Raw genomic sequence first — 14249 nt, 5'->3', positions numbered from 1 at the left:
CAAAAGTCGGATTTTGGAACAGATCTGTATTATTATATATTATATATATATTTTTTTTTTGTATAATGAGAAATATTACAAACTAACAAAAAACTAATAAATTTTTTATAGACTCCTTTAATTGAACAATTTAGAAATATATGATAACATAAAATACAGACAATAGGAGTCAATGCTATTCAATTAGTGCAATTTTTCTTAATATTAAATATGTAAGCCTTGAATGTTTCCACTCATGGTTTGAGTTTTCATCAGCAATCTTTCCCCCTAACACAACGGTTGGAGTATTGCATTACAAAATAATACCTCCAACGTTTTCCCTCTAAAAAAATTGAACCGATAACTGTTATGAGATAAATCACATACAAATTTAGAAAGCTGAGTGGCAATGAGAACTCAAGCTAAAATTATATAAATGATTAAATTATCATATGTATAAATTTGAAAATTAATAATCACCTCACTTCACACAGTCGACGTCTTTACACTGAACAATAAATATGTCGTATGCAATATTTTGTACATCGTTAATATGTTAAAAAGTATCGTCAATTTTAAAATATTGTACTAACTGAGAGAACAATTTGTATCTTGTCATTTCGACAATCGGTTGAATAATGATAGCTAAACAAGTAACATAGCGGTCAATTTGAAGACAAACAAATTATAGTTTATGACATGTATTATATTACCTTACAGTTTATTGAGAATCTCAATGTAAGCATGATTTAAGATAACGGTATCATGTTGTAAATCTAGCCCACTGGTCTGTCGATTAATGTGCATCATCTCTAATATCAATTGTTATAATAATTCTCTACATCCAGAATCTGTAGATTTTGCCAATCAAAGTCATGATCATTTTGCAACCTATGATCTGTAACCGAATGAGTGAATGTTTGACTATGGATATGCTTTTGGTATTCAGAAAGTCTGGTTTTTAATTTTCTCCCTGTTCATCCCAGGAAGCATCGCAATCACAATAATTGATCTTGTAGATGACATTCCTTTTTAATTCATATATTGTATTGTATATTGTATATATGTGTGTATGTATATATATATTTTTTTCAATTTTTAATTACAACTAAACAATATAAATAATATTAAATAATAATAAATATTATTTTTTTCATTTTCCATTAATAAAGATTTGAGTTGTATCTCATGTCAGCAACAGAGTGAGATTCCGGATATATATTTATATGAACTTTTTTTATGTTTAATGTGGAGAGCTCGAATCTTGAAGAATGGCCCCTTATTTTAGTTATATACCTTGTACATTGTACTTATACAATAAAAATCAAATAAAATTCTAAGAATGAATGATTCAAGCTAGATGGAATGTGTGCAATTCCAGGATCCATAAATCTAAAAGCGTTTTTTGTCGGAATGAAGCAACTGATATATAGAGCGGGATATGTACAGATCAAATTCTGTACGAATGCATATAGTTAACTACGCGAGTGCATATACAACGGGACGAAAGAGAGGAAATCCCGGGATTGTAAAAAAAAATTGGAGGTTGCGGTCGATATTCAGCGTGTGCGAAACCAATATGAGAGCACTTGCGGTTATTCCTCGATTTTGTGCCAGTTTCTCTCGTTCTAAGCGGAAAATTTTCCCCAGCCATGTTTGTCTATCATTCACGTAACTATGTAACGTTAATAACAATCGCCAGAACTAATGACGTTTACTCTGTCACCGTTTGTGATTTTACTCACAATTTTACTGGCAATGAATGTTTTCACAGACTCATGGGGTGGAAAGAACGCGTTCGATGGCTAGCGCGGTTTTTGTAAACAGCACACGGTGTACCTGATATGCGTCGAATGTGCGTGCTTGCCATTAGGAGTCACCGTTTAAATACCGTGCGACACAACGCTACTTGAAACGCGACATAGCATGCGAGGAAATAAAAAAGCCCATATACCGGATGGCCGGACGGACGGACGGACGGACGGACGTAGCGTTGCATTTCGCGCCCGAGCGACGACGTGTCGTCGCATGTATTCGTCTCGTTTTGAATACCTTGCATAAATACGATGGTAACATGCTGGATATACATAGTAACGAGAACGTTAAAAGGAATGATAACGAACATGTTGGCGAAGAGTGGATTTTTCGTGTGTGCAAATTTTACTTTCTTGCAAAGAAAAATGCGGAAGAAAGCCGTAATATAAAATAATTGATATATATATATATATATATATACACAGGTATAATCTGGACAATAACTCTCTTATGTTGATATGTTTGTTTAAAAGGTCATTTACAATCTTTTCATAGATATGTTTCGTATTGTTGCCAGCAATTAAAATATGATTAAGCAGTAAAATTTTTTAATAGTTATATTTTTTAATAATATTATAGAATTAAATTTACATTATTTATATTCTTATAAAATAAAAGAATGTAAAAGTAATGAACTTTAAGGCTTGTAGACAATTCTTTTTATTTTTCTTCTTTGGAATAAGGTTTTTAAGATAATATATACGTAGAGTGCTGTAGCTATATAAAAAGAATAATATTATGATAGATAATATTATAGATGATTAATCAACAGTAGTATTATTCATTAACGTGTTATAATTTAATAAATAATTTCCATTAATTGTGCCAAATATAATTTAAGCGGAAATTTTCGGCAACAATTCGTCCTAAACTAGTTTACAGATTATTTTATATTTCGACATGAATCGCGCGAACGGGTTCATTTATATTGCTTTATGCTATAGGAAATATGGCGACTAATTATCGCAATCGATCAATGTCGCAGCGACCGGTACAGGAAAATTAAATTGACGCTCATTCCATTGACATTAACCAACCATTATCGTCTGAATGTATCTCGATAAGCGAGCAGTAAATACGAACGAAGTAAATCGGCCAAAGTGATACAATAAACGTAGAGTAAAATTTAACTTTCGAAATCCTCACGCTACAAATGAACGTTGCTCTTCAGATATATTCGGTCGGATTTCATGCGGAATTTTATTCAAGTTAATTTTCTAGCTACCGCGTGCGGCAGTGAAGAAGTCGTTCGGCTCCTCTTCCAAGGGAACGTAATAAAACGTAAAACCGCTGAATGCGAAATGTATTCTGTCTCTTTCTTTCTCAAAGTGGATAAAGACGCATCGGAAGATTGGCTCCCTTTTTCTTACGACATCTTTTCGTTCGTATATTCTTGAGTGACAACTCTCATTACGAGTCACAATATCGCGATAAAGCCGTCGGATGTCTCGTCACGGATGTGAGGCCATAGTTGAATTTTGCGCTGTGCTTTCCGTTCGTAGAGCACATCGGATGAAAAATGAAAGATTTAATGAAGCAGATCATCTGGAACTGACAGCTGGATATAAAGGAAAGATAACAAGGCGGGAAGGCGGAACGTTGAATTTAAAAACCATTTTAGCGCAATTTTGCACTCGTTATTATAAATACAAGAGATGTTGATAATTTTAAGTCCAGAAGCGAGATGACAATATGATTAGATTCACACGTTATTTTATATATAATCTACGAGAAATTGTGGAGAGAGGTTGATTGACAGTGACAAATAACCGCACGTCAAATAGGAGACGTTTCGAAAAATGATTACAGTTTAATATCAACCTCCACGCGCGCCAATCATTGTATGAAATATGTATTGTATGAATTATGTTGAAACGTTAACATGACGATGCAATTCGCACGCGAACTTTGCATTTCTCAATGTTATCCTGAAAATGTCATTTTTTTCGGCAGTTGATGAACGCTCTCTATATTTTGGCTGGCTTGTTATGTCTTTTTATTAACAATCCACTTAATTAAAAATTCCACCAAGGGAAATAAATTCCTAGTAGCAATATACCGGGTACTAGAAATCTGCTGCATTGCGTAACAATTCGCGAGTGTACCATGTAATACAGCACACACTTGCCAAGTAATTGAGAGCGAACTGTACGTTCGGCAGCGGTACGTTCGAGCGACGAGTTGTCGGGCTATCGGGTTGACGAGCGCGCGTGCATTTGTTGATGAATAAATTATCGATGCCCGCCGATCACGACCGGCCGATCATGCTAAAGCCAACTTTTTCCGAATTTTTATCGATAATTAAGTCGGATCTCGGGAACTCTCGATGTAACGAAATTGCGAATTGCCTGCGCGACGACAAGAAATATTAATGATGTTGTGTCGCAGTTTCGTTTCGGACAAGAATTAATTAACGGGATCGCGCGCGACGTAACTGACCGCGCGAGAGGAAGTCTGAGAGAGAATGAAAGGATAAATAATAGTACAGTTAAAGAAATGTAAGAAACCGAGAACGTTGCGAGAGAAGCAAAATATATGCGTGTCATCTAACCAGAAATTCCTTTTAATTTTTCACAAATGCTAAGAGTCGCTAATAAATATTATTAGTAGGTAACGTAGATATTGCGTATTATACGTATAATTTTACACATACATAGGGTTATCGGAAATCGTGGTATAACCGGGAAGGAGGTGATTTTTCCTTATATCAAAATATAAGTCGAAAATATAGAATAAAAATTTTTCATATAGAACTTTATTTTTGAAAAAATCGAATTTGAAAATTTCTATATTAATTTGGATTTGGATTTAATATTGAAATAATGGAGGCGGGGGGTAATAAGTTCTAATAATGTATTTATTTTACTAATTAAAAAATTAAGTTCTTATTAATTAATAAAAAAATTAATTCTATATTTTCGATTTATTTTTACATGAGGAATACTTCCTTTCTGGTTGTCCACGATTTCTGGAACACCTTGTATATGTAATTCTATTTCGTTCGATACGTGAAAGTTTCGATCTAATTCTCACCTCCTAGCGTTCTATACCTTAATCATATCGTTCTCTGTTGCATTTTATTGAGTGTTTTTCCAACGAAGCTTTTTTTATGCAAAGATTGCAATCCGCATATACTCATATAACTTCCTTATCTTCGTAAGAAAGATTTAATTTTTTACTTTTATTCTTGCACCAACTTGTGTTACATATATATATCGTGTATTATTTACATTGTACCGATAGAAATTACTCAAAAGATATCATTTAAATGATTATATTGTACATATATGTTCAACTTTTAGTAGATTAGTATAAAAGCGTCACTATGAAAAATTTTTAACCAATATCATGTTAACAAAATCAGCAAAAAAAAAAAACTTTTATCAATTTCTATACACTTTATCATTAAAATCGCGAATCAAACAGTGGGGTGTATTTATCCAGATGACAAAATATCATACGGGCGGTATAGACATAATGCTGCATGTCATAAATAACCGACGAGAGATTCGATAATACAAAATGACCTGATTAAATTAAACGTTACATTAAATTAGATCAAACATACGTTTTTACGGCGTGTACACGGGTGTTGCTGTTGCGATACGTCGAGCAATTAATATCTACGGCAGTCGACCGTCCGCTGATATTAAATTTCCGATGCTTACGTGTAATTTACAAGTGACGTTGTTACAGAAAACGCAGAATATACGAATTTTCGCGCTATGAATATTAATGTCGCGACAGATTATTAGAAATAACGTGCGCTCGATATATACGCCCGTTGGCGTAACCCAGCGATTTCAGGACAATTATTCTCCCATGGCACCGGTATCACGTTTTCATTCGGTTTAAGCTGATTTAATTTTACGCCGATGCATAAAATTATAATTACATCGTTGCGATCTACGGGCTGATTCCAATCTATCGCGCGCGTCAAAATGCCTCGGTCTCGTTCCTTTAAACAATTTATCTTTTGGAATGAAAAAGAAACGCGCGCGTCGAACTTTTCGGTATCATTCTACGGTGCAATTTCGTTGCAGTTTGTTAAGGTCGTAGTCGTCGACTGTCTCGACGCCGATCGATATTACATAGAAAAGACGTGCAATAAGCTGCACGTAAGAGCTGCACTGAATTTCAATCGGTCGATAGTACCAAGAAAATAAATCGATAAATCACCCGGAGCAACGGAGGCTTATCGTAATCGGACAACGCTTTTCCTACACGTGCCGATATCTTTTGTTTTCAGCGAAAAGGCGAAAGCACGAAAGTTTCCGTCAATTTTCGTCTCCTTACGCGATGCCCGCGACAACGACGACGTCTGCACGCGTATTGTATGCCGGCGCCGCCGTTTTCTCGTTCCCTGTTTCTCACTCGGGACCACCCACTTCGCTGCCACCCCTTTGAGGCATCTCTCTTTTCCGGAACTGCTGCCAAGTTCGACGTCGTGCCCGCCACAACAATGCACCGAAAGTTCCATGAACTTCTGCTTCGTATATACCAGCGTGCATCCTGTCCTCCCCGGTACCGCGCGACAGTCGGTCATCTTTCAACTTTCAACCCGTTCGTCCCTTAAAGTGTGTTTCAGCGGTTGCTTGACTCGTAGCGAGGAAGGCGAAAGGTCATCGCGCAGCAGAAAGAGAATTCCGACAAACTGAATCGCATGCGGCGTCTTAGAGAATCTTCGAAAGCGAGTCGCCTTCATCTTGGAGTTTCTTAACCCTCCGTCAACCGTGCGGAATTTTGCTTCTACGTCTTTGATCTTCAATACGAATTCTTATATTGTATCGAATTTTTTAAAGTCTAAAAAAATTCTTGCATACTTGTAAAAACTTCAACAATAAATTTTTACTATTATAGAAATCAGATTGTATTTTACACCCGTGTGAAGTTGGCCCCCTTTTGAGAAAATTAATTTTCTATAGCTCATTCGATTGCTCATCGTTTACATATTTGTTAATAACTTTTTTAACTAAAAAAATCTAATCAGGAAAGACAACTCTTTCCGTCGTTTCGTGCTTACTTCTCACGAATCTATTGCTTCTTCTTCTTCTCATAACTCCATTTTGACACCCCTATGCTTATATGTGACTAAATTACCATTGGATGTCTCAAAGCTCTGAAGATTTCGTCGCGGATTTAACTTCCCTCCGTAAATGCACCCTCCGAAAAATAAACGTGAATCAAAAGCAGGATTCGCATTCTCAAATTTTCTACCTTCTCGACAGCGACTTTCTTTCTTCAACCCCCAAGACTATAATATTCCAGCCGATTCTCTTCTGCCTCCTACACCCTAGCCTTTCGATCGCAAATACGATACAATTTCGACGAAGAGAAGACGAGGGTGGACTCGACTGGCGAATGGAGTTCGATATTCTGTCTGACGCAGCGTGGAAGTGAGCAGAAAATCGAGCCTGGTGACACGTGGGAAATCGTAGCAATCGATTTCATATATTCCTATTCCGGCGATTACTCGTGAATTCTGAGAGTCATTTTTTACATCCACTTTTCCACGCGCAAGGTATTAACTTTGCCAGCCTTATTGGAGTTTGGGGCGAATTGTTTAAAACAAATCTTTTTAGCAAATAGAAATGTTGCGTAAATATAACCACGAGAACCATAATACATATTAGCCTCGGAATTAAAATAAAATAAAAATGATCTTGACAGAACAAATAAATTTAATTAAACAATTAAATTTAATTATAAATAATTTTAGTTAAATAAATAATATATAATGTAATATTAAATAATAAGAATCATATTTTGGATCGTACATGTGAGAACACAATCAATACGAACTAAAAATACAGTGATCGAAGCTAATGCTTAAATACTTCAATGTAAATTATATATTATATATATATATATATATATATATATATATATATATATACATGCATATACTTGTATAATATATTTATAATCATTTAAACTGCGCGCCGAATTGGTTTTCCGGACTTATAAACGCAATTAAACTACTTTAATAATATCACGAATGAAATTGACAAGCAATTTTTAATAATTCAATGCTGAATTAAGCATCATATTAGAAAGATGTGCTGAAAAATTATAAATAAATTTATTGCAAAAATAGGCTTAAGACGCTCGTACGGAATACAAGAGATCCGGGTTCGATTCTCGGCCGAGATAATATTTTTCGCAATTTTATTTACAGTTTTTCAGTACATTAACATCTTTTTAATACAATGCTTGATTTAGCGTCAAATTATTAAAAATTGGTTGTCAATTTAATTTAATTCGTGATATTCACAGTAGTTTAATTGCGTTTATAAATCCGGAAAAAACCAATTCGGTGCGCAGTTCAAATGACTACAAATATGGTACATATGCATGTACATATATAGTATATATATATATATATATATATATGTATATATATAATTCATATTGAATTATTTAAGCATTAAAGATCTAGCTCCGACCGGTATAGGCATTTGTAATATTAAATGTCGACATTTTATTTTCGCTCTCTTTTTATCTATATGAGGGAATATTTTCTTAATTTTAAATATCTATAGATATCTACATTTTTAAATTTCTTTTATAAACATTTATTATTTTTCAAGAGATTATATCATTTATAGTTTTTATATTATATCAGCTGGTTTAACTGCAGGAATATCATACATCGTATTAAAACTGACATCTGATTGCATTGAATTCCAAAGTTTCCAGAGCTTGCAAATCAAAAACTTATTTCACGTCGTGCGCGTACTTGCATCGCTATTGTCTTTCAGATTTTATGCACTCTCGTGTTTTATTCATGCCTTACACGGTCATGGCCGTGCGCGTCGACAAGATTGGATTTTATTTGGCGAATTGTCTGAGAGAAATTCGACGGTTCACGAAAGCAGATAGGGTAATCTTCGTGACATCCAGGAGAAATCAAGGAGTAGTCACTTCCAATATATTCCTCCGGCACACGGTGATCACTCACACATTCCTGAAATCCTTTCCTCGCATGTGGGTCATGCGGTTCGCTGAATTCCAGCCTGCCAGAATTTCCTACTTCAATAATCGAGTTGCACGACTGTACGGGACGGAAATGATAATAGAAATTGATATCGCGTCTACCGGCGTCTACCGGCGTCTGACGGCAAGAAAAAAGATCGACATCCGCAGAACGGAAAAACCATTTGTTTCGATAAATTTCAAGACGCGATCGATGTCCGCAGTGTATCGATATGAGACAAGATTAATCACTTCCTGTATTCAGCCTTACTGTGTTCGCAACTTAATTGCGAAACATTATCAACGATAATCACCGTTTTTACTTGATAAAAAATATAAGTATTCGTAAAAATTATGTAATTAAATTCTAAATGTAAGATAATTTCTAAATGTAAATTCTACATATAAGACAATGGAAGACGCCATAAAGGGGAAGATGATTTGTTTATAGTCTTTTCATAGAACGTTATTCGTAGAACGGCTATTCTGACTGCATGGTTTTGGTCACAGAAAGGTTGCATGACATATCAATTTTTTCCAATAATGCGAAATATCAAAAGTTTCATTCGTTAATTTGTATAACTAAACCAAAGTTTCTAAAATATATTTCTTCGTAACTTAATTCAATAACATTAAGAAATTATTAAAAAATAAGAGCTTAAGAGCACCTTCCCTCAAATTTATCTTAAATTGAAAACCATCTAAAAACTTCTTCCTCATCAATCGTAGAAGTGATATCGATCGAAGTTTTCCGTAGCGGAAACATTTTTCGAACGAGAATTCACCGTACGAACGAAAATTTATCTTATTTCTTCGTTCTTAGTTCATAGTATTGTTCGCAAAATCCCCGTGTAGGTTTTTGGCGATTAGTCGTCCCGAGGCAAACGAGTGGCTGTCTTCGTATTTCCGTGAACATCGTCGCGTCTGGCGGGGTGGAAATTTCCTTGCAGTTGGCATGCTAAACCGATGTATACAAGTCAAGCGGCCAAGTGGGTCGAGAATTTAAAGGTCGAATAAAGTTGCTAAACCCGACGGATTCCGAAACTATTGTACATTTCATAAGGTATAGGTGGTCTTGGCATTTGCGTCTTGTGCCATATAAGATAACCCAAACGCTCGTCAGAGAATTTCCAAACGGTCGGACTTACTACACGCGAAGTGCAATTTTTGGCCTCGGTCGAGCGGACGCCGCTTGCGAATAATTTTGCGAGAATCGTTACCGATATTTTCTTCACCACGTTTTCACCTCGCATTCCCTATGTCCTGCCATTCCCCTTTGCACAAGGGCTTTGCGCCAAATGCGCCTGATTTCGCATGCAAAACCGCGAATATCGATGTCATGAATTTTCAGTCGGCTCCAAACCGAAGATCATTACGTTTCAACCCATCCAACGTTGCAACGGTACCCTATCCCAACGAAGAGATCTACATGCCATTTCGCCCGAAATAACATGTTTTCGGGGCATCTGCAAAATCAATCGATGATCGTCCACGCGTTTCTACAATTCATTCTGTCCGAAATATGCTTTCGCGTGTGAGAAAGGAAGAGAGATTTCCAGTTCCGTTCCGCGCGTATGTTACATGAAAGAGATCAATTTGTTGTACATATGCAAATCACCGAAACAATTAACGGCGAATTATGTCATAAAAGTATAATTTTCATGACACGGATACCCTGAACCGTGTTGTTGCGCAACACAATTTTCGGAAATTATGACAGTTTGGAAAATTTATACAGTCAGTGGAGAGGCAATATCATAAAGTGTCGCGCGTCACGATGCACGTTTGAAACTTGGGGAAACTGCGATATGGACCGCCTGATTTATTTCATAAGCGGCAATACGAAGCGCGTGGCGGGCGCGACGTGCTATTGTATCGAGTTTTCAAACGAAGAAACTTGCCGCTGGTGGTAGTTCGATATAACGGCACGAGAAGAACGGCGTTCGGTGAACGCGTTGGCGCAAGAAGACCGGGGCACAAAGGAAAATGAATAATAGAAGGTGGAGCAGAGCATGTAGGACGCATATCGAGCGATAACAGCCGCCAACAGTGAGAGAAGCTTATCGTTTTGAAAGTAAAACAGCGCGCGCTGAATATTGAAGGGAATTTGAATCTCATTTGAATACATCAGCATGATTGGTAAATTATTTTCTCCTGTGTAAAGTTTATATACACGACGGTGTCTAGGAACAACGCGCGAACAGCACCAGCATCGTCTTGTATCAGTCCCTGTTAACACCGAGAGGCGCTTAACGCCGAAATCAACTGCCACGGCTTTACCCAAGTGCGCTTTACGTCATCGATCTTGCGAACTAGCGAATAAAATGGATACTTTGCCGGAATCTATTGTTAATGCTAGGTAGCATTAAGAAAAAGTGAATATAATACTATACACGCCCAAGGCGTAAAATACCATCTTCAATAAAAACTTTATTATCTATTTTTTCCAATTGTCCAATTGTTTTAATATTGAAGTACTTACGTAAAAGAAATTTTCTATATTTTATAAAAATATTATTTTACACTGAGAAAAAAATATAGTTAATTTTAATAAATATTTAGTTCAATACTTACTTACAGTAAGTAAATATTTGTTCAATAAAAAAAAAATGATTGTTAAATCAAATTAATATTTCTTGTATCAAATAAAAATATATCTTTATGTTTAATAAATATTCAGTTGACGGTATTCAACTAAATATTTATTAAAATTGATTATATTTGTTTTTTTTTTTCAGTATATATATTTTATAAAGATATCTCCTACAAGAAACGGATATTTTCTACTTGCGACGCATTGGCGCATTATTTTCTTCGAAAGAACATAATTTTGTTATTCATTTATTCCAGAAACAGCGATGCGAGGAGTTGACGCCCTTTCACAAGATCATTTGATGAGACAGGCCGAGACTTCGAAAGGGTGAGCATCGACGCATGTACCCCCATCTCTCTTACACACGCACGAGACATAGAAAGCACGTAAGTTTAATATCTTCGTGTACCAAAGCGCACTAACGCGTCGGAAGACCCCGGCGAGGGCGGAAGTGGAGGAGGGAAGCAAGGAGGGCCAAGATTATTGCTTCAATATTGCCCGATGTCAGGCATCGTAGTTACGTCTACGTATCCGCCCCAAAACTACCCTACGGCACCCTCCCCGTCCACGATACTCAGTAGTAGTACGTGCTAGTGCCACGTGTACACGCGCACGTATGCCGACGATAGTTGCACGTGTGCACCCTCGGCGACGTTGCGCCGTTATTAAACTATCTCTTATAGTTGTATCCCCATAAGCTCTAGCACCCTTCATCCAATTGCCTCCTACCTGGCATACGAAACGGTAGTTGCTGTTTATTTCAATTCGAAGATCGAACGGATGGGTATTAAAGATCTATTTTCGGAATTATCGGAAAGTTGATTATTATAACATTTTAGAATTCAATCGTTCAATCGATTATCCAAAATCTTAATTACATTTTCATAAGTGATCATAAGTGATTTAAAAAATTAACAACGCGATATTATGACATTATGCATATTATTATTAATATAATTTAATGTATAATAATTTATAGAATATAAACTGAATCTAAGTTGTAGACTTATACTCTAAATTATAGATTGAACCTAATGGAATCTATTATAGATAGAGAATAATAAAATTTATTCGCTTCCAATTTCTAAAAAGATATAACTAGAGGTATAAATTGTACATAAATTATAATTACTTTCCTTTAATCTGTTCTTAAATTTATTAAACGCAATAAATTTATGTCCATATGTATATATAAAGTTCAACGACAGTTTTCTTAATTATTAGAGAGACAAATAATAGCCTAGTTTACAAACAAATATAATGCATTGGCCGTGTAGGAACTGCAATCGTGGAGATAAAGCTTCAACTTCATGGAAGCAGCTTTGCTCTTGAAATATTGTCTACGAAGAGAAACAAGAGAGCTTCGCATACCGAAAGAATTACGTATGCATGTCTCGCGAATTTCTGGATCACAACAGAATTCCTTTATTCAAAAAACAAATATAGTGCCGTACATCTTGTGCGGTGGAACAAACAGTAGCGCGTCCATGAAATTGGGATGCATCTACTGTGTTAACATCTGCGACAGTTCCAAAACGTTTAACCTTTTTATAAGAATGTAAGCAAGGTTTAATAAATAGACTCGTGAAGAATGACATATATGAATATTTAAAATTCATATAGAAAAAGGAAAATTGCTTGATATCTGATTACCTCCTTTATATGTATTCATATTAAATCAATTATACAGAAATCAGAAATGGTTAAAAATAAAAAAAATATATATATATATAGATTATTTAATATACTTATCAAATATTATAATATTAATAACTTGTACTATGTAAATACGATATTTTATGCAACTTTAATATATTAAAAAATCTAGACTGGATGAAGAATAAGTTGTGATTTATGATTGAATTGTTATATGACTTCTTCTTTTATATGGCGGAAAAAGGCTCGGAAATTAGATGCATTCAATTGCTCCTCGCGCTTTCTTTTCGCGAATTCCAATCGCCGTACAAGTACGTCACTGAAGGGAATCATGTTTGATCAATCGGCATTCACGGAAATGCGTTGATTTAGCAATCAAAACGGAACAAGAGAAGGAGAAAGACCGATTGTGCGGTCAAGAGACTAGCGAGGAGAGAGACGGAGAGAGGGAATGCCCAACATACGCCGTCAGTAATTACAACGGCTACAACGGAATCATTTGTTTGTGCATTGTTGCCGCAAAGCATTGTTGCACAGTGAAATGTTCCACCATCAATGTCCATCGTGCACACAGCTACATCCTTCTGCCCTCTTCCAACATGTATGGTCCTTGCGGACTCAAACGCATTGTATACTCTCTCGATTCGGCCTGCCGATGCATCTATACACACACACACACACACACACACACACATATACATACATGCACATACACAAAGGCACATACATAATAAACGCGCGCCTGCGTGAATTGTGTGTCGACAAACGTTGCATCTTTCAATCTCACGCGGAATCAACTGTTACGTGCATACGCTTTCGGAAATGAAACACGTGAAAAGCTGACCGATTCTGTAAGTAGGTATGTCGTATTGTGCACAAACAAAACGAGATGGACGCAACATTGGAATGGATGCACACACTGGATACTGTGCATCGGGACGAATTGATGTTTACAGAAACAGGCGACAAGTCTTCTTCACGTTATAAAAACGTGACACATTTAATGATATTTAGATATAAACATAATTACATTGCAGCGTCCATGCTTGGGAATTTATAATTTCAATGAATTTCTCCTATATTATTTATCATATTATTTTGTCCTGTATTATTTTGTGCTGTAATACTGATACGTTTGTAATTTGTTTTAATTACAGTAATACGAAGAAATCCCATGTCTCCTTATACGTATAATATTAATACTTTAACATGAAAAGTGTGCATTATAAAT

This window comes from Trachymyrmex septentrionalis, unplaced genomic scaffold (genome assembly GCF_001594115.1).
Source record: "Trachymyrmex septentrionalis isolate Tsep2-gDNA-1 unplaced genomic scaffold, Tsep1.0 scaffold87, whole genome shotgun sequence".
NCBI classification, from domain to species: Eukaryota; Metazoa; Arthropoda; class Insecta; order Hymenoptera; family Formicidae; genus Trachymyrmex; species Trachymyrmex septentrionalis.
The sequence above is the reverse complement of the archived record's forward strand: the minus strand, read 5'-3'. Positions refer to the sequence as shown.